Source organism: Coenobita brevimanus, chromosome 57 (assembly GCF_032717465.1).
Source record: "Coenobita brevimanus isolate Jiangsu-jjx chromosome 57, ASM3271746v2, whole genome shotgun sequence".
In the NCBI taxonomy this organism is placed as follows: domain Eukaryota; kingdom Metazoa; phylum Arthropoda; class Malacostraca; order Decapoda; family Coenobitidae; genus Coenobita; species Coenobita brevimanus.
Window position 1 is genome coordinate 40,365,669 of NC_137010.1, and position 27,505 is coordinate 40,393,173.

At 40.6% G+C, this 27,505-nt stretch overlaps 1 protein-coding gene across 1 annotated transcript in view; it reads left to right on the forward strand.

The window, feature by feature from the left end:
• Positions 1 to 27,505, forward strand: part of LOC145401972 (uncharacterized) — a 67,787-nt gene that overhangs the window by 26,577 nt on the left and 13,705 nt on the right. The window lies entirely within an intron of this gene.

Below are 27,505 nucleotides of genomic sequence, written 5' to 3' on the forward strand. Positions count from 1 at the left end.
TGTTAAATTTATTAACCACAAAAATAAATTCAACATTACATTTCAAATCAAATCAATGAGACGCACTCGCTCACTCACACAGAAGCTAAATACTTACGCCTAGGGAAAAACACCTTAACTAAGCTCTTAAAACTACAAAATACACAAAAGAAATACTCAGTCGATGAATACTATGTATCACCCGAGGAGGGTGGGAGTACTGGGATTAACTGTACTAATGGAGCTTGGGGGTGCTAGCTGACCTCTCCACTTCTGAGCACAGACCCTTTCTCCGTCACAGCAAACACAAGACTGAATTCAAATACATTGAATGGGCAGGACGCAAGGCGTGGCTAACGGTTGAGGGAAGTGAGGCAAACGATAAAGAAATAATTGTATCGCTCAGTAGCGCACTTAGTGGACGTGCATTAAATCGGTCACTTTTTGAAAACGGTGACAGAATTTACTTGAAAAGTATACCCTGAAATTGAGAGAGAAACGGTTAACTGACCTATAAACAGTGAGTTTTCCACAAATAGTTCTTGGCTTCTCACAAAAAGGAAAATGTCGCGAATTGATCTGTGACAATAATATTCCTGGAAGCAGAGGAGATACCATATAACTTTTTTTTAATTCGTGATTTATTTAGCCCATTAAGCCATTACAGAGTGTCTTGTATCCTATTTATATCGTTGTATCCTCGAAAACGCACTTTGCATCAGCAGCTTAAAAGAGGATGCTGAGGTATATTATATGCAGAACAAACCCCTAAGGAATGGGTGTTAGGAGGAGACTTGACCCTGCCCCCAGGCGACGAGAAACCACTCCTAAAAGATTAATAAAGCATTTATTGGACTCGAAAGTGATATATTTCAGATTCACGTTGTGCTCTGAGGTTAATGAACACTTATCAATCGCTTTACACGACAAAAAGCCACTTCTTATCTGAATAAAACATCTGTCATTGTTGAAGACTATACTCGATTAACATTCATCTCCGGCAACATGTTAATGAAGAGTATTTCCAACCCCTTCATCAACAGAGATCCATCCAAAGCTCAGTATTATTGCCTGGCAGAAGCAAGGGTACAATAGAAGATGTCATTGTGCTGTAGGAGACGTTTGAAATCTGTCAAATCTGTCTTGCCCAATGGGATATGACACAGGCTGTCTGTCACGGAGGTGAGAATGTGCAGGACAGTGAAGAAAATACATATAAATACATAAATAAATAGATAGATGTACAGATCGAAAAATAGACTGACAGATAAAACAGACATATATATACATTAAAAAGATATCCATGCATACAGAAAGAGAGAGAGAGAGAGAGAGAGAGAGAGAGAGAGAGAGAGAGAGAGAGAGAGAGAGAATCCCACTACAAGTAACAGATACCTCAAAGGTCGTAGGACCCATATACCGATGTGGTACCATGAATGAAGTTCTCAGTCACACGTTGCGACTTTACCAGTGAGAGAAAAGCATAGTAAAGAGAGGCTCTCCCCACACGCCTCTCCCACCCTCAGAACAGGCACGGAAAAGAAAGTAATCCCTCCAAGATCCACGACGTAATAGAGCAAAAGGCATGTCCGGGACTTCAAGTTTTGTCCAAATGAGACTTGAGAAAAATGCCCTTGGACAGGTACTTATAGACCCCAACCCAACCCAATCTTTGAGAAACGCCACCCTAAGAAATAACTCCCCTACCGGACATGCACAGCACATATTTAAGACCACTATGCACACAAATAAGGACAGAAGCCATGAAATAAATAAGGGTCCACACAGAATGAGAAATTAGAAGTGAGTATAGAAAATATTCAGCAATGTACAGCCAGAGTCACTTGCGACACGTCCGTGGCCGTCACGAAGATTAACCTCCCTCCTCTAAGATTCTGACAGTGGTGAAGGTGCACTTGAAGGACGTACAGTAATCCAGTATTTGTGCTGCACTTACTCCTTTGCACTCTGAATTCTAATTTTACTCAACACTGACCAACACTGTAAATTCCCATGTGGTCTAGTGGTGAGGTATTGCAGTTTATTCACTGTTTATTCACAAAAAAGCAACGTGGGGAGCCATGACGACGAGCGTACAGTCACAACAGTATGTAGGTTGGAACTGGGGAGGATGAAGGGCACTCTAGCGTATGTCCAGTAGGAACAATGCACCAAAACACAGCTGCTCGTCAACACGTGGTAAATTCAAAGTAGGGTTGAAAAGGTCTTTTTATTTTTTATTTTTTTTACATATTTTGGCTGCATTTTTGGTGTCCAAGGACCCAAGCCCAAAATATCCAGGACTTGGGGTGTCTGGGACTTGGGTGTCCGGGTCTTAAAGGGATTACTGTATATACCTTACCTGGGAGAAAATTGGCTTGGCGAGGAAATTTTACTGGAAAAAAGGAAAACATTCAGTCTACCACTAAGTTTGGCCTAACAAATCTTTGTCTAATCTAGCTCTGAATTGCCCTATTGAGGAACTGCCAATTAATTCTGCTGGTAGCAGATTTCAGGTACTGCAGATCTTGTAATTTGAAAGAAATTGCCTAATGTATCGTCGTAGTAACTCTTCGGAGTCGAATTTTCATCCAAAATTCCATTTCTAATTCCTGTTTAAACGAAATATGTGCGGAGAGTCAGTGTTTTCAAATCCGCCAAGGATTTTGAAAACCTTTATCGAATTGTCCTCACCAACACCTAGTCCTAACGGAAAAGAGGCTCAGTGTCTACAACCTTCCCTGGTGTCCCATGTGCTCTGACATGGATGGGAGCAGTTTGGTAGCCAGCACGCAGGGTGAAAAAAAAAAAATCATAACCAAAAACCATATTTTAAAATAAACCAAGAAAAATGTATTTTTAATGGTTTATATGGTTTTAATGTTTTTTCTCTGTATTAGGCTAATCACGTTGATTATATATATATATATATATATATATATATATATATATATATATATATATATATATATATATATATATATATATATATATATCCCATTGGATCTCAGGGGTGCTGGGCGAGGCATGGCGCTGGGTGGGTACTAAGCGTACTGCCCTCCTCCTATCGGCTCATAGTCGCGAAGCTCACAGATCCCTACCCGAGGGTTTCCTACTTTATAAAGACTTGAAAAATCCCAGTTCTGTCCAGTATTCCGGACACCGGACTCCAATGGGTTAAAGAGACCAATAGGTAAAGAGACCGATAGGTTTGCCAGTCATTAACCCATTGGATCCCAGGGGTGTTGGGCGGGGCATGGCACTGGATGGGTACTAAGCGTACCGCCCTCTGCCAATTGGCTCATAGTCGCGAAGCTCATAGGTCACCCTACTCCGGGGTTTCCTACTTTATAAAGACTTGATAAATCCCAGTTCTGTCCAATATTCGGGATACCGGGCTCCAATGGGATATATATATATATATATATATATATATATATATATATATATATATATATATATATATATACATATATATATATATATATATATATATATATATATATATATATATATATATTATATATATATATATATATATATATATATATGTATATACAATATGTATATATATATATATATGTGTGTGTGTGTGTGTGTGTGCGTGTGTGTGTGTGTGTGTGTGTGTGAAGGGATTTGTATTTTAACAAACAGAGCAGAAACCATGGAACATGACATGAATTATCTTTGGTAGTGAAGAACATATATATTTTAAATATTCATATATATCTAGTCCAATATTCACTTGATTAATCAGCCTTGGCATTATCCATCAGGCCCTTGGCTGCGTCACTGGTGTAATTACTCTCCTCTTTGGGATCTTTACTGTTGTTTTCCCCTTGATCTGGCCTTACTAATCGGACTGGACCTTTGGTTGATATTTTGCTTTCCTGAACATTTCTCACATCCGGGTGGGTTGTGATGAGCGTAGTTTTTATAAACAATCTGTTCCCCTGACATTCAAAAGAGTCCCATCTTTGCTGTAGTTCCCACTTTTTACCAAGACCTTACTTCTGGAGTAGTTATACTAGTTGGTGTATATATCAACTCCAGCCTCTAATTTGAGCCTAATTCTCTACTGAATGCAAACGTGCCAACAAAACATCTTGGCAGTAAAACCTGTAATGAAAAAATAAATAAATAACTTTATCTCACTTTTGATATCAGGAGGGCCGCGTATCATTGCAGTTTGTTCCCAGTAATGTGTTTTTGTTGACGGTATCATTAAACAGCGGCGTGGAGATCGCAGAAATTCCACTCGCCGAGATCTTAATAACCCTTACGCAGTCGATGGACATAAATCTATTTTATCTAAATAAAAAGTACCATCAGAACCAAAACCAACATTGAAGTACTCTACCCAAAACGATAGACACACTGACTATCATTCTTTCTGTACCACACTCCTGATATACGTATACTACTCTGTTTTAAATAATATTAGTTACAACAAAACTTTCTGTCGCAGCTATTTTTACCCCTTTACCGGAAAAATTCAGCAACGCTGTCACCATGCGAAGGGCCTGGAAGCGATTTCAAAATCATTATTTAGATAGTGAACCCACGTTGGTGAAGAGAGGCCAGGGTATATTTTACTTAACGTGCATCTGTCAGACCCTGTGTGTATGAGTGTGTGTGTGTGTGTGTGTGTGTGTGTGTGTGTGTGTGTGTGTGTGTGTGTGTGTGATAACATTTTTAGCTCAGCTTTTATTCAATTTTACGCTTAACAAGATTTGATGGAAAGGTTGATGGACTTCTCAGGAGTTAAATTTCCATTTTTTTAGAACAACTGAGTCAATGGCATAGATCACAGAGCTACGTCAAAGTTTGACTTAGCAAGGTCAACTCTGAGCAATTTTTATTCGTTTAGACAAAACCTGTGGAAGGGTTTAGGGTAAGAAAAGAACAAGGAGATTCAGTTCTGAGAACTTTCAGTCAAAGGTTAAGTTCATAGGCCAAGGTCAAAATTCCTGCTCTATGTGTTTGTGTGTGTGAACAAAATAACTAAAACAGTTTTGATGTAAATTTGACTCAAATTCAGTGGAAATGCTAAGGATCAGGCAAGGGTTTGACCTACGGTTTTCGACAGTAGTAGGTCAAAGGTCAAGGTCGTATGCCAGAAGTTCTATTAAAACAATTTTTATCCGACTTAGACCAAATTACGTGGGAGGCCTCATGATAAGGCAAGGACAAAGGGATTCGATTTTGAGAACAATGAGCCAAAAGGCCAATCACTGGTCACAAAGAAGTGTCAAAGGTCAAGGCCACATAGCTTCTTTGGTTCGATCTGGATCAAAGGTGGTGGATAGGTTAAGCGTCAGGAATGCATGAAGCATTTCGATTTGGGAGGCAGTCAATTCAAGCATTGTGGTCACGGGGAAAATGTTCGGTCTTTAAAACACCTGTAGGTCTCGGTTGCTGCACTCTTTCAGTGCTCGCTCCTTGTTGTTGTAACTGAATGGCTAGGCTTAGTATCACACTTTCTCTCCCCTCTCCATTTATCGCTAACAGGAAGGGGGTGAATGAGAGACGGAAGGCAAAAAGGGGAAAAGTGAATAGAGACAGACACAGAAGCGGGTCAATGGTGAGAGGACTGAACGAAGCAAGGGACGAGACCAGATAATGGACAAGGAAGCAGAAGGGAAATAGAAGAAAGCTTAAGTTTTTTAGCCTTTTCGATTACATGGGGTCGTAAGTAAGCAGATAATTACTTCTTACTGAAGTAGTCGGCATTCTTCCCTTTGAAAACAAACAGGCTACAACTGACAGAAAAAATAAAAAGTCAAATAAAAAGCTTTAACGCAGAGGTCTGACCGGCCCGGGAATCGAACATACAGGGTTTTTTCCAAGGGAGGAAGAAGATTCTGATGGAGGAAGCTAGAGATAGTTGCCTGGGTGAGATACGAGTGTGGAGAGGAAGGAGGGGCGAAGGGTGTGTGAAGGAATAACATGATAGGGATGCCCTTGAAGCCCTGGAACCCGATGACGTATTTAACATTAACATTCCTACTGACTCCTCAGACCATTATATCCATCTCAGTAGACTTTTCTGAACTGGAGGGAGTTAGATACAGTGTACATCAATCTCTTCTGTATGTGAGGCCTTTCCTAACTTTAAATCGCCAGGAAGTAGCATCGCACAAACTAACAAAGCACATCCTCGGACTGAAGGTGATATCTAGAGAGGGGGAGAACTGTGAGTTCCACCTGACTGCCACGGATGGGTGTGGCCTGTGAGAGGATCAGTTTGTTTATCAGGTTTTCTCATTTCTCTTTTCGGAGGTTAGTAAAAATTAGTATCTCTATCAACTCTAGGCACCTTCCTGTCTTGCAATGACTGCTATACCTCACAAAAAAATAAATAAATATATAGATAAGAAGAAGGAGAGGAAAAAGGAGGAGGAGGAGGAGAATATAAGAAGAAGGAATAATGGGTAATCAGTGAGGGAATGAAGAGTTTGATGCTGATGTGGATATAACCTTAACTGAAGCAGAAAAGCGGGCATGGAAGAAGATGCTTCAAGGAAGCGTGCTTGAGAAAGAGAGAGAGTTAAGGGGAAGACAGCAGGTACAGGGGCGAAACTGAAATTAAAATGGTAATGTATGGAATCTGTTAACTTGCATTTATGCTGATGGTGTTGTTTTGATGGCTGGAAGTTGGGAAGGGGTTTGCACAAGCGTAGTGAACGAGATGGATGGAGTTTGCAGAGAAGGAAATGTGCAAAACAGAATAATAACTATACGGAAAAAGACAAAGAATACGGGCAACAATATATTTTGGTACGCAGTACAAGAAAGAGGGAGGAATTACAGTGAGTGAATTGGCAGGGTAGAAATTGGAGGTGACGTGTTTGGAGATGTTGACAATTCTCTTAGCTATGCTTTGTAAATATGGCACAATAGAGTGTGAGGTAAAGGAGACATCTCAAGGAAGAGGAGCTTTTTGGAGAGTTTGGTTGTATAATAAAGGGTAGCATGGCTGGTGTGGGTGTTGAGCAAACACTGTGTGACAGTGATTTTCAATTGCCAAACACTCTAGTGTGGGGAGTCAAACGTGGGCAGTGATTGACTTGAGATCAGTCTCGGCTGCAATTCTATAGAAAAGAACTTTCTCAAAACGGCTGCATGAACACAAGTTGGATTAATGGCGCAAAGTATAAAAGAGAAATATATGTGTATCATGGAATGGAAAAAGGATCAGCCGGAGTGGAGATGTGGAACTTTCTGATTGGATAAAATGAAGTGGATTTGAGAGGTAACGAACATACGCGTAAACAAAGAATGAACGTAAGGAAGATTTCAAAGAAAGCATATGAAAGTGAGATACAGTGTAATGTTGGTGCAGAAACAGATTTTATGTGGCATAAAGAAAGAAGAAAAAGTGGAATAGTGGAATTTGTGATAGAGAGAACGAAGTGGAAGAAGACGTGTTTGGGAGAGTGAGAGAGATATGTAAGGATAAAGTAGCTTGGAGGCGATTCTGTCACGGCCATTCCCTCTCTGTCCATGGGCTCCCGGGAGAGAGCAAAGCGTCCGGGGATGCTATGGATTATAAAGACTTAAGATTAATATGTATCCACTGCAACGAAGGTAATTGATACACAGTCAGTTATAATTAAATTTACAGTCTTCCCCTACAATACGAAATGCAAAAAGTCGATGTTACATCCGTGTCCCCATGACCGACCGGCAGCCTTTACAGATTGCAGCAAACAATCATCTTGTTGAGGCGCATGTAGATCCAGAAACGCACTTGAGCTTCTCATAGTCTAGGCCAACATTAGTATGCTATTCCAGAGAACATCAGATATTTTACGCAGCTGAGACAGTCATAGTATTCTTAAGGCGTTCATACTGGAGACCATAAATCCTCAAATGTTTAGGCCAAACTAGTATCGCAGTATATTCTCAGTGGGAACACCAGGTGATTTCATTCAGCTGAAAGTGAGTTATAGTTGGCTGAGAATGATAATAATATGAGTACCATTTAACTATGATCATGGTTCTGGACAGCTGTAAAACTGGGTCTCCATCAAACACCAGACGATTTTATTTACAGCAGATGGTGAGTCATGGAAGCCGAGAGTGTCAATAGAGAGTGATAAGAGAAGTGAGCGGTGTAGTTACTGTACATATATCCTTACTCTGACACACACACACACATACACACACACACACACACACACACACACACACACACACACACACAGGCCAAGCGACAGACAGACAGACAGGGATGGAGGGTGAAAACAGAGGTAAAACAGAGTGAGCCCTGGCGGAAATGGGCAGATAGGAGCGAAGAGAAGGAAAAGGAAATGGAGGTATTTTTCTCTTTCCTCCCGCTTATAGCCTACCTGTTTGTCTGTCTGGTGCGTGTCGTCTATCTGTTTGTCTTTTTTTCTGTCTGTCTGACTGGACTGACTGACTGTGTGTCTGTCTTCCTCTTCTTTTCTGCGCGTCCTTGTTATTTTCCCTCTCTTCCTCTTTACCTTTCTCTCCCTCCTCCCCTTCCGTTTTTTTTTTTTTATCTTCTTTCTAGTTATTTTCTCGCTCTCCCCTTCCGCTTTTCCTTAATTTCTCATCATCCTCTTCTTCTTTCTGTCATTTTTCTTTAGTATTTAGACGGACAACCAAGGAAACAAAATCTCACCCGCATTTTACAGTTATATGGAATTTTACTAAACTCTAGAGAGCCTTTCTGGACGCATGGAATAACCTTGAACGTGTTAATTTCAATTTTTAACCCCGTTGCTGCCAAGGTGTTTATAAATCGGTATTTCCTTTCTACTATCAGACGATTTGGCGCAAGATTAGGACAGCTATATTACTGTAAAAGGCTTAAAAGCTAAAACTCCATCAACTCCCCTTTGTGTACGAGAAGTCTCCGTTAGTTTCAAAATTCGTCTGGCTGTAAAGGGTAAGCATAAAAACCTCATGGTATTCGGGAAAGTTTAAGAAGTGAGATAGATCGAGTGCACATAATCATCGAACGATAAACTTATTACGGGTGTTAAATCTGCTTATTAATTCTCGTTTTCTGTTTTGTTTCGTTTATACAGGATCCAGCTTCCTTGCCTGTGTCGGCATTTATCACTTCATGGCGGCTCTCCATGCTACGCGATTCTCTAGCAGCCTCTCTGTTTCAGTTTCTTTCTCTCTCTGTGGTCACATTTAATGCCATCGATCCTGTCTTTTTCGGTCTGTCTTTCGCAACCCAGCCTGATTATTCATGCCTCTGGACCCTTCCGGCACCCAATAATTATCATTCTCAATTTTCTTCATGTCCAAACCATCTCTCTCGCTCTACCTTTTCTCATCACATTAATAATAAATTCATGTTCATCGTTCCTCCTCAACTCTTTCGTAATTCTCACCACCAGATCTGAATATACAAGGACTCCCTACAACATCCATCTTATCAGTATCATCTTTGAACATTTGAGCCTACGATTATCCTCCTTTACTGTCGAAATCTCACTACCGTACAGCATTACACTTATATATATACTCGCCCACAAGGACCCCTTACCACGGAGTGGAGAACCTTTCATAATATCGGGAGAGGTAACAAACTCCCTGAACATAATCTCCAATCACTCATTACCCTTGCTACCGAGCTAGCTCCAGCCCTACCTCCAGCACATATCATGTCCCCGAAATAGCAAATCTCCTCGCACACACTCGAGACTCACCAGCAAAATTAGTCCTTTCCCGCTTTTTACCCTCTGTATATATATATATATTTTTTTTATGTGTCCGACTCTCTGGGCATAGGCTTCGCAGCTCTGCTCTCAAGGCCCAGTAGTCCTCCTACATACCATACACCTCTCTACATGTCACCACTTCGGCGCTAACACCCACCCCGTCCATATTGAATACATGCTAGGGCTGTCTCATACAGGACTGGTGTATTGGTATTAGCGGGGGTACTTTTATGACATGTCGGCGGGTTATCTGGTAGATCAGGAAAGTCTGCTTTTATGAAATTCAAATCCTTAAACTGTTCCCTGCCCCAGCCGGGATTCGAACCTGGGTCCATCAGGACTGCAGGCCGCCTCTCTACCGATTCAGCCACCGCCTCCCCCAAATGCTCTCCTTTACCGTTCTGCCAGATACAATTTGAAAGCTTGTCAACGAAACTCAGCAGGGATTCATGACAGGTCGATCCTGACTTATAAATCTATTAACACTTTTCTCTGGAGTGCATGAGATGCTAGACAATGATAAAATATACGACACTATTTTGACCTAGGTAAAGTTTTTTATGGGTTCCTCCTCAGAGGTCAATTGGCAATGCAAATATTTTAAAATCGGTTGAATCTTGGCTACAGTGAAGGGAACACGGGTTAGTTGAAATTACTGAATAAATAAAGTCAGACTGTATTTGTAACTAGCAGAAAGACTTGGGTTTTGGATTCAACCTTTGGTTCATTACTGTTCATTGTACGTGTAAGTTATTTAGACTAAGGAATCACTATCAGGAACAGTAAAATTGTTATCACACAAGTAAGGTAAATTAAGTCAAGAGGCGACTGTAATAGCATTCTGGCCAGCCTTGGCATTCTGTGCTCGAGGAGAGATCTCCATATTTACTTTACTACGCATATCTATGTCTATGTACGCCACCTATCATATGTACAGTCAGGGAAAGTTCCGCATTACCCACCTCTCGAAGCACTGGTGTGAGACGGGTGAATGTGAAGCGGCAGCCAGACCTCATGTGTCTGGTAACTGTGTGTGAAGGAGGGGGAGGCGGGGGATTGGGGGCAGCGGAGATTTTGGAAACAGGTTGGTAATCACATGTAAGTCTGCAGTGTATGACTTGGACGGTCTGTTTGAGTTAATTTAGTAAGGATATATGAAAATATGAGGCTAACATTTTATTTTAAAAAATATGTAGATGTCTACAGTATAGTCAGTGTTCTTAGGAAAGTTATGGAAGTTTGCGGCGTTCGGAGAGAGGTTTGAATGTTTTCAGTCCCTCTCGAATTTTAACATGAGACGTTTCCCCAGGAGATAATCGTAACGATATAACGTCTATCTCTATCTATCTATTGCCAGACGCCTCAATCCCGTTTGGGGTGGCCACAAACAAATCGCCTCCAAGTCACCCTGTCCCCCGCCATTTCACTGCCCTGCTCCCCAACTCACACCCCCTCTCTCATATACCTCTCCACCCCATCCCTTCATCTCATCCTCGGCCTCCCCCTCCCTCTTTCCCCCTCCACCTCACTCACATACACTCTCTTCGTCAGTCTTTCACCCTCCATCCTCTCCACATGGCCAAACCACCTCAGTGTGTTCCTCATAACGCTTCCTATCACATCCACATCCATACCACAACGCTCCTTTATATCCTCATTCGTCAGCCTGTCTCTCCACGTGACTCCACAGGCTCCTCTTAAATAACTCATTTCCACTGCTCTCACTCTTGACTTGTGTCCTTCCAACAATGTCCAAGCTTCACTTCCGTACGTTAGAGTTGGTATCACAATACTGTCAGGTAGTAACTTTTTCACTTCCATGCTCACTTCCCTGTTTCTTATCACTGCTTTCAAAGAACCAGCAACCTTTTTTCCCTGCTGTACCCTTTCAAGCACTTCACCCTCCAAACCTCCATCCTTACTCATCACACTACCCAAGTACTTAAACGTACTCACATTTTCCAATTCCTCACCATCCAACCTCGCTGTACATTCACTAACTTCACCTCTCTCAAAGACCATCACTTTACTCTTCCCTGCATTCACCTTTAGATTACGTTTCTTACACACTCTCTCAAACTCATCCACCAAGCCTTGCAGCTCCCCTTCGTCTTCACTCAACAACACAGTATCATCTGCAAACAACAGTACAGGGAGTTTCCAAACACTATCCTCTCTCACCAGGGCCACTCCAACATCCACTACCCTACCTTGTACCTCTTTTATTACCCCATCCATGTACAGATTGAACAACCATGGAGACATGACACATCCCTGTTTCAAACCAACTTTCAAAGAGAAAAATTCACTTAGTTCACCATCCACACGCACTGCAGCCTTCGCACCATCGTACATACTCTTCACAGCATTCAACAACTTCCCATCTACTCCATATATTCTTAACACTTTCCACAATCCTTGTCTATCCACCCTGTCATATGCTTTCTCCAAATCCATGAAAGCCGCATACAACTTCTTTCCCTTCTCTAGAAACTTTTCCACTAAAGATCTAAGAATGAATATCTGATCTACACAACCTCTTCCCTTCCTAAAGCGTCCCTGTTCTTCTCCAACTAATTTCTCTGTTCTTTCTCTAACTCTGTCTATAAGTATCCTACCATACACTTTTCCTATTATATTAAGAAGACAAATGCCCCTGTGATTACCACACACTTCTTTTTCCCCTTTTCCTTTGTACAAGGGAATAATTATACCTGACTTCCAATCCTCCGGGACTCTACCTTCCTCCCAGGCCAATCTGCACATCTTCCACATCCATTCTACTACTATCTCTCCCCCATGCTTCAGCATTTCACCACACACTCCATCAATTCCTGGGGCTTTCCCCGATTTAACTTTCTTCATTGCTTCCACAACTTCAATCCAACTGATTTCTTCCTGTCTTCTCACCTCCCTCCTTCTCCCAGCCATTCCCCAGCCACTTATACTCGCATTACTTCCATCCTCTACGTTCAACAATTCCTTAAAGTGTTCTCTCCATCTGTTCACTTTTTCTCCCTTCTCCACTAGTAATCTACCATTTTTATCTTTTACTCCCCTGCTAACTTCACTTCCACCCTGTCTTACTCTTTTCACTTCTCTCTAGAACATTTTCTTACAGTCCCTCCACTTTACACTCAAATTCCTTCCAAATTTCTCATCCACTCTCTTCTTACTCTCTCTTACTAATCTTTTCACCTCTATCTTTCTTTCCACATATAACTCTCTCTTCCGCCTCTCAACTTCTTCCACGCCCCTATTTCTCATCCATTCATTGTATGCTTTCTTCTTTTGTGCCACAGCCTGTTTCACCTCTTCAGTCCACCACGCTGTTCCTTGCACCCTCCTCCGTCTTCTCTTCCTTCCACACACCACATCACATGCTGCACATATTTCTTCTGTAAATATCTTACACACACCTTCCACGTCTCCCATCTGCTCCAATTCATATTTGCCCAATCACTCCTCCACTTCTCTCTTATACTCTGCCTTTTTCACATCCTCTTGTAACCTTTCCACTCTCCTTGCAACTACTCCTTCCTCTCGTCTTTCCCTTCTTCTATTCCTCCATCTTACTTGAATTCTAATTCTGGCCACCACCAAGTAGTGGTCAGAAAGTCCACTTCCCCAACCTCTATACACTCTTGCATCCTTTACACATCTTGCGCATCCTTTCATCCACACACACATAATCAATCATTGCCTTCCTTTCATTCAGTTCACCACCCACCCTTCTCATCACTCGCCATGTATACCTGTGGATCATTTTATGCCTGAAGAGGGTATTGGCTATCACCAACCCTCTCCCAGCACAAATGTCCACTAACGCACTCCCATTCTCATCTATCTCAGCAGGCACACCCTACTCACCAACTATTCCATCCACCTTCACATTCCCAACTTTACCATTCATATCACCAATCAAAAACACTCTCTCATTCCTTCCAAACTTTTCCATGCACACTTCCACATTTGTCCAGTACTCTTCTCTCACTCTTCTAGCACGATCTTGCGTTGGCGCATACACACACACAATCGCCCACATTTGTATTCCAACTTTCAACTTTACCCACACAATCCTTGACCCAACTGATCCATACTGTCTTATGCTCTTCTTCCATCTTTTACTCACAACTATACATACTCCTTCCTTTGCCCTCTCATTCTCACCTACTCCTGCACATATACCCCATCCATACTCCCATTCTCTCACACTTTCTCCTCTCCATTTTGTTTCAGTTATTCCACATACATCCACTTTCGCACCCTCAAGCACCTGGACAATCTCTCTCTCTTTCACCTCATCATTCGCTCCTCTTACATTCCATGTACTCATTACCAAGTCCTTTGTCCGGTCCTGGGTCGTCATCGTTTGGTCAGTCCTTGTCCGAGGCTTCTTGTTTGTTTTTTTAGTTGGTTGTTTTCCGGGGAGGGGCACTAACTCCTCCGCCAACCCTTTTAGTCGCCTTTTACGACAAGCAGGGATACTGGGGAGTATTCTTGAAAACCCCTACCCCCAGGGGGTATAACATACATTTATATTTTGTGATGACTCGAAAACAAAGCCATATATATATATATATATATATATATATATATATATATATATATATATATATATATATATATATGTATATATATATATATATATATATATATATATATATATATATATATATATATATATATATATATATATATATATATATATATATATATGAGAGAGGGTGTGTGAGTTGGGAGCAGGGCAGTGAAATGGCGGGGGACAGGGCGACTTGGAGGCGATTTGTTTGTGGCCACCCCAAACGGGATTGAGGCGTCTGGCAATATATATATATATATATATATATATATATATATATATATATATATATATATATATATATATATATATATATATATATATATATATATATATATATATCAATCACTTCCCACGGGATGCATAGGGCCTCAATGAACTCTCTCCACCAATATTTGTCTCTTGCCATCTCCTTCAGGTCGCACCAACACTCCTCTCCTGCTTCTTTTTTCATTGTCCTCAACCAGGTTTCCCTCGGCCTACCTCTATCTCTTCTTCCTCTAGCAGTCCACTCTGGCACATCCTGTATTAAACTACCTTCTTTTCTGTATATGTGCCCCAGCCACTTCCAGTGAGACAGTCTCACATATTCATTAACTGGTTCCACTCTCGTAATATCCCTTACTCTTGCATTTGTAACTCTGTCTTGCCACTTTACCCCAAGAATCCTTCTCAGTATTTTATTCTCAAATCCTAATACTTTCTGATCTGTTGCAATTGTACTGTACCATGACTCATGCCCGTAAATTAAAATTGGTCTAACCATGGACTTGTAAATTTTCACTTTAGTATGTACCGAAAGCATATTATTATTCCAAACAGATTTCAACATTCCAACAGCTCGCCAAGCCTGTCTAAGCCTCTCCTCAATTTCATTGTTTAATGATCCATTAGATGATACAATCGTTCCCAGATATTTAAAGTTTTCTACATTCTTCACCACATTATTCCCAATTACACATTCGATTTGGTTCTCCACGTTCATATTAATGATTTCAGTCTTTCCACAATTCATTACCAATCTCACTTTTTCTCCTTCCTCCACCAGACAATCAAGCACCCTCTGCATCTCGTAAATACTTCCGCAAATCAGTACAATATCATCAGCATAGTCCAAATCCATCAGCTTCTTATTTTCTTTCCAGTTAATTCCTGCACCTGTTCTCCTTACAACCTTTTTCATAACATAATCCATAACCAAAACAAACAACAATGGCGAAAAAACTCCTCCTTGAATCACTCCTGACCTAACCTCAAATGGATCACTTAAAGAACCACCCACCATACCTTACAAGAAGTACCTTCATGCAGACTTCTAATAATATTTACAAACTTTTCTGGTATACCATAGAATCTCATAATTTTCAACATAGCTCCATGCGAAACACTATCAAACGCCTTTTCAAAATCCACAAAACACATACTAAGTGGCATTTTCATCTCATTAGCTTGTTGCATTAGATGCCTTACAATAAAAATCTGATCATTTCAACCTCGAGCCTTTCTAAATCCCGCTTGTTCTTCTCTTAAAATTTTATAAATTACCAGCTCTATTCTGTTCAACAAGATTTTGGAAAAGACTTTTGCAACTACAGGTGTCAAAGTTAACCCCCTCCAATTGCCACACACACTTAAATCTTCCTTTTTTGGTATTTTTATAATCACTCCATTTTTCCACTCTTTTGGAATTCCACCATTATCCCAAGCCACATCAAAAAGTTTCAAAAGCGCATTCATCAACTCGTCATTTTCCACCTTAAGCATTTCAGGGAATATTCCATCCTCTCCTGGGGCTTTAAAATTCTTTAACTCCTTTATAGATTTTGCTACCTCTTCCAAAGCTATATCCCCTGTTTCTATATGCAAATCTCTCTCGGCTGGCAAAATGTCCTCTTCAGCTGGGATTGGTCTATTTAGAACAGATTCAAAGTGCTCTTTCCACCTTCCTTTTATATCCAAATCTTTAGTCATCAAATTACCATTTCTATCTCGTACAGGTATTTCCTTCCTTCTCTTTTCAGTCCCAGTTAACTCCTTTATGGCCTGATACGCTGCTCTTGTGCTCTGACCGTCATTTTTACTTAATTTAATTTCTGTCTCTGTCGCCTTTTCATCATATAGCCTCCTCTTATCACGTCTAACGAGTCTTTATATTTCAGAATGTAAACTCCAGTACTCTGCTCTAAGTACTTAAACCACCTGGCCATCAACATGTTCTTCACTTTTTAACTTAGCCTCTTTCCTTTTCTGAATTGCATTCCATGTTTCATCTGACATCCACTTTTCATTCTCACTTTTCCCTTTTTCTTAATAGTAACCTTAGTACTCTCATGCAAAACCTCTTTTACCTCTCTCCACATTTGATTAATATCATTGTCCTCAGATATCTATCTATCTATCTATCTATATATCAATCAATCAATCAATCATTTCCTGTGGCACCCTCGGGGATGCATAGGGCCTCGATGAACTCACACCACCACATCCTATCTTGTGCTATCTCCTCAAGATCTCCCCAACACTCATCTCCAGCTTCCCGTCTCATTGTCCTCACCCACGTCTCTTTTGGCCTTCCTCTACCTCTCCTACCAAGTGCCACCCACCCTGGTGTACCTCGTACTATTCCCTGTCTCCTATACACATGTCCTAGCCACTTCCATCGTGAGAATCGAACATATTCATCGACCGGCTGCACTTCCGTTATTTCTCTAATTCTACTATTTGGTATTCTTTCCCACCACTTAACTCCTAATATTCTTCTAAGTGCTTTGTTTTCAAACACCAAGAATTTATTTTCCATAGTCACTGTGCTGTACCAAGACTCGTGTCCATAAATTAAGATACTCCTAACCATTACCTTATAAAGTTTGATTTTTGTATGCACAGAAAAATTGTTATTATTCCAAATATTTTTAAGCATTCCCATTGCCTGATTAGCCTTCTTTAACCTTTCCTCGAATTCAAAGTTCAAAGAACCATCCTTGGCTAAATAAGTACCTAAATATTTAAACCTATCAACTTGCTTTACAACCATACCTCCAATTACACATTCCTGCGCATTTTCCATATTCATATTGATTATTTCAGTTTTTCCACAATTAATAACCAAACCCACCTTGCGACCTTCACTCACCAAACAGTCCAACACTCTCTGCATCTCTTCTGGCCCATCACAAATCAAAACTATATCATCTGCATAATCTAAATCCAAAAGTTTCCTGTTCTCTCCCCAAAGTATACCTGCACCGGTTTCTGTTCCAACGCGTTTCATAATGTAATCAATGACCAATATAAATAGTAAAGGCGATAGAACACCACCTTGAATTACTCCGGACTTGACTTCAAACGAATCACTCAGACAACCATCAACCATCACTTTACAAAATGTGTCCTCATGCATGTTCATAATGACCCTCACAAACTCCTCTGGTATTCCATAATGTCTCATGATCTTCCCCATAGTCTCTCTCGAAACACTATCAAAAGCCTTTTCAAAATCAACAAAACAAAGACTTAACGGTACTCTCATTTCATTAACTTGCTGCATCAAATGCCTAACTATAAAGATCTGATCATTGCAACCACGTCCCTTTCTAAAACCAGCCTGTTCATCCCTCAGAATACCCTCAACCACTGGCTCCAACCTATTTAACAACACTCTGCTGAAAACTTTCAAAGCTATCGGTGACAAAGAGATTCCCCTCCAATTACCACATTCACTCAGGTCTCCCTTCTTCGGAACTTTAACAATTACACCATTCTTCCAAACTGATGGTAGTAACCCCGTCACCCATATCTTATTGAATAGCTTGGTCAAGATCATTATTAATCTATCCCCCTCCACTTTAAACATTTCCGGAAATAAACCATCCTCCCCTGGTGCCTTATTATTCTTTAACTGTTTTACTGCTTTCTCCACTTCTGCAAGCCTCAACTCTCCTGTTTCTATGTTTAAATCTTCCTGAGCAGATGGTATATCCTCTTCTGGTGGTATTGGTCTATTAAGAACTGTCTCAAAATGCTCTTTCCATCTATTTTTAATATCTCCATCTTTGGTCAATAAATTTCCTTCCCTGTCTCTAACTGGTATTTCCTTGCGTATACCTGCATTACCACTCAGTTCTCTAATCGATTCATATGCTATTCTTTGACTCTGTCCATCATTTTTGTTTATTAAGATTTCAGTCTCTGCAACCTTTTCATCCACACATCTTCTTTTATCTCTCCTAGCTAACCTTCTTACTTCTGAATTCAAACTCCAGTACGCAGCTCTTGCTAATTCAATCTCTTGTTCATCAACGCATTGCATCTCACTCCTCAATTTAGCCTCACCTCTCTTTTTTATCATATCCCACGTTTCCTCTGATATCCATTTCTTTCTCCTGAAGCTATGTCTCCTTCCAATCGTACATTCAGCAGTCTCATGCAAAACTTTGTTCACATCCTCCCACATCTCATCTACACTTCTCTCCCCCTCTTCCAACGTTTCCAACACCAAAAACCTATTTCTGCATTCTAATCTGAATTCCTCCTTTTTCTTCTCCTTCCCTTCTAAGCTTAACAATATCGTATCTACCAACACCAGATTTTTCCTTCTTCTGATTTTTAAGTTTAAACCTTATTTTTGCAATGCTGAGTTGATGGTCACTACCAATATCCGCTCCCCGTTTAACATGAACATCTAGCAGAGAACTTCTATGCCTCCTACTGATAGCGATGTGATCCAATCTGATTTTTATATTTTCCACACGGCGACACCCAAGTTGTCTTGTGTATATTGCAATGCTGAAAGAGTGTGCCCCCGATGACTAAGTCATTTGCTAGACAGAAGCTTCCAAACCTCACTCCGTTTTCACTCATCCTACTACCAACTCCTATCTTACCCATACATGCCTCAAATCCCTCATTTGAACAGCCCATTACTGCATTAAAGTCTCCAACGCAGATCAAAACATCATGTCTAGGCACCCTTCCTACTCCTTCTTGCAACTTTTTCATAAAATGTGTCTTTCCTTTCATCGAGTGCATCATTAGTAGGTGCATAACACACAAACAGACTGATGTTGCCATGATTTGATTTAAACCGTGCGTATAACAATCGCTCATCTATAGGATCCCACTCACATAAAGCCTTATTTGCCTTACAACCCAGCAACAATCCTACTCCCTGATAATGCATTCTGTCCTGTCGACCAGATATCAATAAACGTAAACCATCCTCCAAATCCAACTTATCGACTCCAGTTAATCTAGTTTCTGTCAGAGCACAAATATCAAGTCTGTAATTTTGAAAAACCTTCACTAACTCATCGATTTTACCGTCATGATTTAGCGTTCTCACATTCCAGTTACCAATTTTAATTGTATTTTGCATTAACAAAGGAATTAGATTGTAATTGAGGCAACCGTGAGATTCTTAGCACCCCTGCCCATTTAAGGGCTGCACGGGACTGGGGGCCATTATTGTTCTTTCAGAGTCCATCAAGGTTTCTTTGGCTAACTTCCTGAACACCTCGCCATTGTGTTGCAGTCGCAGTAGGCAGCTAACTTGCCTGATTGCCCACACCCGAAAGACCCAGGTATGCCGTAGCCAGTCACGTGCCGGCATGCTTCCCAGCCATTTCACTCTCAAGGAGTTCCTCTGCCTGAGAAAGCAACCACCCCCCTGCTCCCGAGGGCTTTTGATCTGTGTAGGTAGAGGGCGATCACTCCCTCACTAGCCATATACAGTGTATATACAGTATATAGGCTACACTCACCATCTATATCTATCTATCTATATATATATATATATATCTATCTATCTATCTATCTATATATATATATATATATGTATATATATACAAACGTTCTCCCTTCGTGTCAAGTGGGGTTGGTGGAGGATTAGTGCCCCTCCCTGTAAAACAATTAACTCTAAGCCCTTGGCCACCCCGTTTGGGATACATGGCGTCTGGCAATGATGATGATGATGATGATGATATATATATATATATATATATATATATATATATATATATATATATATATATATATATATATATATATATATATATATATATTTGTCCTCTGTCATCCCACTGTAAACATCTGCCTGCAGTCATTTCCAGTGTTATTCTGGTACTAAGTATTCATCTCGAACTTAGAGTCTAGGGTAGTAGCAATTAAAAAAAAAAAAAAAATCTCTATGAGCGATTAACAGACTTTTCGTTTTCCTTTAGACAGAATGACATGGGAAGTCCTAAATATAAGATCAGTCTCTATAACTGTCATTCCTATCGAACATTACAAAACGAAGGCAAAGAAGCATACTTTTGGCAGTAAACATGTATTATGTAAGCAGTAATGTAGACAGACTCAGATAACACTGTTATACCATACAAACAACAAACTGCTTTTGTATTTTGAGAATACGTCGGACGCATTATCATTGGCTATTGATACTGTGACGTGAGCAACTATCCAAACCCTCCCTCCTCCGGCCATCTCCCTCCTACTCACAGTTACAGACATGTGAGGTCTGGCTGCTGCTTCGTGACTATTCGTCAACCTTCAATGCTCTGAACAGTGGGTCATGCGGAACTTTCCCTGACTGTAAGTAAATTCTTAAGTCTGCCTTGGGATACATTTGTCCTTAAGTACGTACGTGATAACGTGAGTAAATGCATGTTTGTGGAGAGAGGAAGGAAGAGGAGGAGGAGGAAGAGAGGGAGGAAAAAGGGGGAGGGTATTGTCTGTTTCAATTCAGTCACGTGACAGATCGGTAGCTGCTGATTGGTAGAGCAAATATTCCCCAGAAAAATCCCTGTTCGCAACCAAAAAGACTTGGACCTGGATTCACAAACGGCTGCTGGGCGACAACGCCGCACAACGTCATACGGAAGCCAACGATCACTCCTCAAGGACGATTCATAATCCCTGTATTTGGCTCCCTTCCAAGTGTTTTCCGTGGCGAGCAGGGATTTTTCTGGGGAAAATTTACTCGGCCAATCAGCAGCCACCGATCTATCACGTGACTGAATTTAAACAGACCACCCCTTCCATATTTCTCCTCCCTCCCCCCCCTCTTCTCCCTACCGCTCCGCACAAATTACGATAGTGATGGGCAAACCGAGTACTTTCTGCAAACCGAGTAATTCGGTATTGATTACTCTTCAAAACCGAGTACCAAATGATTACGTTTCACCCAGGTGGAAAACAGAAATGAAAGTGTAGGAATAGCTGGGCGGAGGGGGAGTGGGTGATAAGCAGGAGGCTATGGGAGTCAAACGGTTGCCAAAGATGAGAATATTTCAAATTTATTAATGCATAACATTCATTTCGACCAAGAATGTAATGCCTTTAATCAGGAAAAGAAATCTTGCAGTGATAAACAAATTCAGTTTATTAAAACTATTTTGTGATGAAAATTTACCCTTAAATTAAAATTCTCATATCAAAATAAATATACATAAAACGGAACTTAGTTTTCTGAAGCTGAATAGTCTTAAAATGCAGAAAATTCAAACCCATGATATTCTAAGAATTTTAAACCACTTTCATACAGGATATCTGGAAGGGAATGGGAGGGCGGGGATGATAACGAAGGGGAAGAGGGGAGAGTTGGAGGGGAAGAAGGCAAGAGGGAGGTGTGGGGAAGAGGGAGAGCAGTAGAAGAAAGAGAATGGTGCAGGAAAACTAAGTATAAATTGAGAGGGAGGAAGCAAGGGAAGGCAATGAGAGATAGAGAGGGGAGAAAGAAGAGAAATATGTACCTGGCATCGGGTTCCGGTGTAACAGGCCGTTTTAACCCCCCTGGCCAGTTTATACCCCGGGTTATATTCTGGCCTAGGCCATTTTATACCCGGGGTATAAACTGGCCTAGGCCATTTTAACCCCCTAGGCCAGATTGATCCCCTTTTTTTTCATAAATAACAATAAAAATATTAAATAAAATATAAACAATTTTTATAATTTATTCCGTTTGTTTGTTTGGAAGTAATAAGTTTGTTAATCACAATAATTTGTGTGACTGCTTTTCACACTTTGTTAGGTGATGAAATGACATAATAGGACTCTCAGAAGGACATTATAGTTTTATTTACTAAGTACAGTACAGCAGATAGTTTTCTTTCTTTCTTTTTTTTTTTGCATACTTTGAACTTTACAGTACTCTGCTGTAAGTCGAGAATAGTTTATTTTGTAAATCATACTCTGTCATGAATTTATTTTGTAATAAAGAAATAAATAGAACACAACTTGTATTTTATTGATATAAATAAGAAAGGGGGGTTAATATGGCCTAGGGGGATTAAAGTGGCCTAGGCCAGTTTATAGCCCGGGGTATATTCTGACCCAGGCCATTTTATACCCCGGGTATAAACTGGCCTAGACTACTTTATACCCGGGTATATTCTGGCGGGGGGTTAAACTGGCCTGCTACACCGGCTTCGACCTCTGGTGAGCACAGCTTCCAATGTACGTTGTACAGGCCTGGGGCGAACTGATTGACTTGAAGACTGAGAACTGAGGGAGATGATAGCTTGAACGGGAATGTGTCGCTTATGGTATGGGTACAGGTCATTGCGTAACCCGCTATCAGTATTCTGTAATTCCCAACACTGTTTTCAAGTGCTCATAAAATACAAGGTGATCATGGAAGATTTAAGAAAACAAAAGAAAAATGATTTAACATTATAGTAACATTGAATTCCTTGAAGGTCTGTTTTGCATTTTTTATGGATTAAACCAATCAAGTAAATGAATTGCAAGAACCGAGTAAACCGAGTAGTACTCTCAAACCCAAGAACCGACTACTACTCGGACCGAAACGAACATCCCTACAAAACAAGTACGTCTTGTACACAAATAGGTACAAATGCATTTACGCACGTAATCACGTACGAACTTAAGGACATGTATCCCAAGGCAGACTAAAGTATTTACATACACATGTAAGTATTCACGTACGTATGTACGTACAGTCGCCAAACTTTCCACCTGGGCCACCTAGCCCCGAGAGGTGGGAAAAGGGTGCTGGCAGCAGTGTATCTGTTTGGTCGTGTGTACATGCTCGACGAAAGTTTGGATCATCAACTCTCTTTGTTCGTAGTGAACCTCCGTCAGAGTCAGAGTTCGTCCCATACATGGCTGGGTACAGAGTTGAGTGGGAAGAAAAATGTCTCAGGAGTAAGGCGGCTCTCCCATCGGCTCAGCCAGTTGCATGAAAGTGGTTGCGATGACCAAGGCCAAATAAATTTGACTAAATTAATTTTATAGTAAGGTAATATATATTATATTATGATATAAACATATACTATTATATATCATACAATAATATATATACCATACTTATTTGGCCTTGGTCCGTGCAACCTGTGGCACGTAACAATTCCATGCTACCGGTTTCCTGCAGCTGGTCAAGCCGGTGGGAGAGCTGCTTAAGGGGGAAGCTTGGCATAGTGAAGGCCCGGTGTAGCGTTATAATAATCTGTCCCCCCTGTCCGCCCCCTACGGCGCATGCGTGGGATTGCCAGAGGCCGCCACAAATATGTCATTTGTCCGACTCCTCTGATCTCTGTAGGGGTAACATGATCGGAGCCTCTCGCCCTTTGTTTACAAACGGCAAATGGTCATTCCGGAGTCTCATATCATTCGTCTCAAAGCTTTCTCGGGTAGTTTCCGCCCTTAAATTAAATTAGGTTAGGCGGAAAGCAGTAAAAATTCGAATTTCTAAGGTATGAATGAGTTAGGTTGGATAAACATAGTTATAATTAATCATCTGGGGACGAGTTATCTAATCTCTTAGGCATGAGGATTGCCTTAGCTTTGTTCTTACCCAATTGTATCTTTACAGGAATGAGTCAAGCACGTACTGTCCCGTGTATTAAACCATTTTCATCATATATATCCTTGAAATTATAAATAGTTTTGACACACACTACTTCATTCGGTTGTGCATTCCACTGATCAATTGCCCTATTAGGGAAACTGAATTTCCTTACATCTTTATCACCTCTCTTTTTATGCTGTGTTTTGCAATGTCCTTTTGCTGATGCTTCACACATATGATATATATTCATCTATTTTCTGTTCCCCTGATATGCATTTATTTAGCATAATCATGTCTCCTCCTCCTCCTCTCCTGCAGCGTTGGTAAATTCAATCTCTCCAGTCTTTCTCAGTAACTAAAATCCCTTAAGCTTGGTACCCATCTTGCAGCGGCCCGTTGTACTTTTTCAATCTTATCTGTATTTTTTTAGATGATTCCAGACTACTGTGATGCATACTCCAGAGTTGGTCTGATGAATATTATCTTCCTCAGCATATCTTCATTTTTATATGTGAATGCTATTCTCATATTAGCAAGCAATGTATACATGTTTCGTACCTTCTCACTGATGTGATCATCAGGATATAGTCTGTTACTGATAATTACTCCTAGGTCCTTCTCCTTTTCTGATATGTGTAAGGTTGATCTTCCTAACTTGTAATACCAATCTGGTCTTTTCTCACTTTTATCAAATTTTATTACATGACACTTATCCACATTAAATTCCATTTGCCATTTATTGCTCCATTCATGAAGCTTGTTCAATTCCTCTTGCAGCTCTTTGCAAGAATCTGTTAGTAATTTTCCTTTGAATTTTTTGCATCATCTGCAACCATATTTAGATAGCTTTCATTTCCAATATTACTGTCTGTCATTTATATATACTAAAAACATAATATACTATAAACATAACTGAGCCCTGTGGAACTCCGCTGCTCACTTCCCTCCATGATCAGTAATTTCCCCATAATATTGCTCTCATTTCCCTTTTTCTGAGAAAATCCTGCATCCAACAGTGGAGATTGCCTTGGATACCTCCTTGATGGTACAGTTTCCATAAAAGTCTTTGGTGCGGTACTCTGTCAAATGCTTTCTTAAAATCTAAATAGATACTGTCCACCCATCCTTCTCTTTTCTGTAATGTTTCTCTAACTTTGTCATAATTGCTTAGAAGATTAGTAACACAGGATTTTCCCTTCCTAAAACCGAACTGCCTCTTTTATCATACCATGTTCTAGATGTTTTACCCAGACTTCCCTTATCAGCTTTTCTAGTATCTTACAACACTGGTCAGTGATACTGGTCTGTAGCTGAGTAGTTCTCATTGTGTTCTCATTGTGTTAAATTTGACTAGTGTACAGGTATTTGTAGACCTCACAGGTGGTTAAGAAGGATGAGTAAAGGACTCATGAATGAAATGGAATGAAATGAAATGGAATAATTAAAAAAAAAAAAAAAAAAGGAAAGCGAGCACCAAGCCACTCAATGACTAAGTTTCCCCCTGGGGAGGGGGGGGGATAGAATACCTCCTCAGTATCCCTGCTTGTTGTAAAGACCGTCTAAAAGGGGCACTTTAATCTTCATCCTTCCTCTTTTCCCCCTCTGCTTCTTGTACTTTATCTGTCCCACCTCTCTGCCTTATATTTTCACTTTAATACCCACCCAACTCCTATTGTAGTGCCATATAGTCATTGACTGGCTTGGTGCTCGCTTTCTTTTTTTTTCTTTTTTTTTTTTAATATTCCATTCCATTCAATGACTAAGTTATATGGCACTAACTTGGGTGGGTATTGAAAATATATGGCAGAGAGGTGGAACAGATAAAGTACAAGAAGCAGAGGGGGAAAAGGGGAAGGATTTTTAGTCGGCTTTTACGACAAGCAGGAATACTGAGGAAGTATTCTATCCCCCTTCCCCGAGAGGAAAGGATTCGTGAGATAACCGTGACTGGGAGCTGGCTTAGTTTCCATTGATAGTACCCCTCTGGGGAGGGTATAGGACTACATAATAGATAGATAGATAAATAGATAGATAGAGAGACAGATAGAAGCAGGAAGTCAAATGATGAGAAGGTGTTGTGTTTGCGAGAAGCGAGCAGCGCTAAACGCTTACACGGAGGAAAGCTGACGACAGCGGCCAGTAAGATGATGATTCAGTTAGCCGTCAGCAGTCCTCTCGTGAGAAAGTTCTGTTGCCATGAGGAAGATACGTGACACACACACCCTACTACACGAGATTTTAGGAAAGAGAGTTTAGAAGGAGACAAGCGACCCTAGAGAGAGGTCGAGACGGAGATTAGCTTTAGAACAGAGAGAGAGAGAGAGATAGCGAGACAGGGAGGTAGCTACCCAGGACTTATACTATTATACCTGTTTAATATTTCCAAGACAAATAAAAATAGTCCCATACTATTCTTTACCTCTCCCGTCACTACATGACATCTGGTGGGGAAACTACTACAAGATATAAAAGCCGCTCGACCACAAGTCTAAAATATACTTCTCTACAAGTAACTACAAAGTCTTTACGACATTTGGTGGCAGCGGTGGGATACGAACCTCGTCTACGAATCAACATTAAATTCCTACAAAATATCAAGATTGACAACAACCAACAATATCAGCTCCTGCCCCCTCCGTCTCCCAGATCATTACGCTGATGCAGAGGTCAAGAGATCACTCGACGCCTTGCAAGTAGCTTAACGACAAACCAGCAAATCTGCGGACATCGTCTCCGAATTAAAAGCAAATTTCTACAAAAGCAACCGAGACTACAAGGTTAGCTTCAGTTCTACAAAGTCTACAGCCATCTACAATCAACTACAGCCATCTACAATCAACTACAATTAACAACTCTACGTCGTCTGTATAATCTTCTACACGCACCTACAAGTAGCGGCAGTCTTCATCCCACAACGAATAAATCACTAGAGAAAAGGACAGAGAAAACTTCCACATAGAATAAAGGGAACAAACAAACGAAGAGTGAGACACGATTTACAACTCATCTTACTCGTCTTCACTCAAGTTACTCATCGCTACTCATTCACTCACCACAGCTACTAGTGTGGGAAGCCGACGTCACCATGTGCTGAGATGACATCACAACGCGAGTCTGCCATGCCAAGCAACGTGTGACGGACACCAGGCACTTCTCACCCACTACTCATTACTCATTATTTACATAGCTCCTACTCATATTCACTTATTTTCACAGTTAAGTTGGAAATTCGACGTTCTATGTTGAGGTTTGCCTGGGACAGCCGTTAACCACTACAAATACCAGGCCATGGAGTTTCCTGAGTAATATCGTCCATCAACACACCACTAGAATTATCAAGAGATCTTCAATCAAACCTGTATTTTCTTCCGAGATCAACTTTTGTATCGACACACCTCTACGATCTGTATCAAGTGGGTAAAATTATACTTG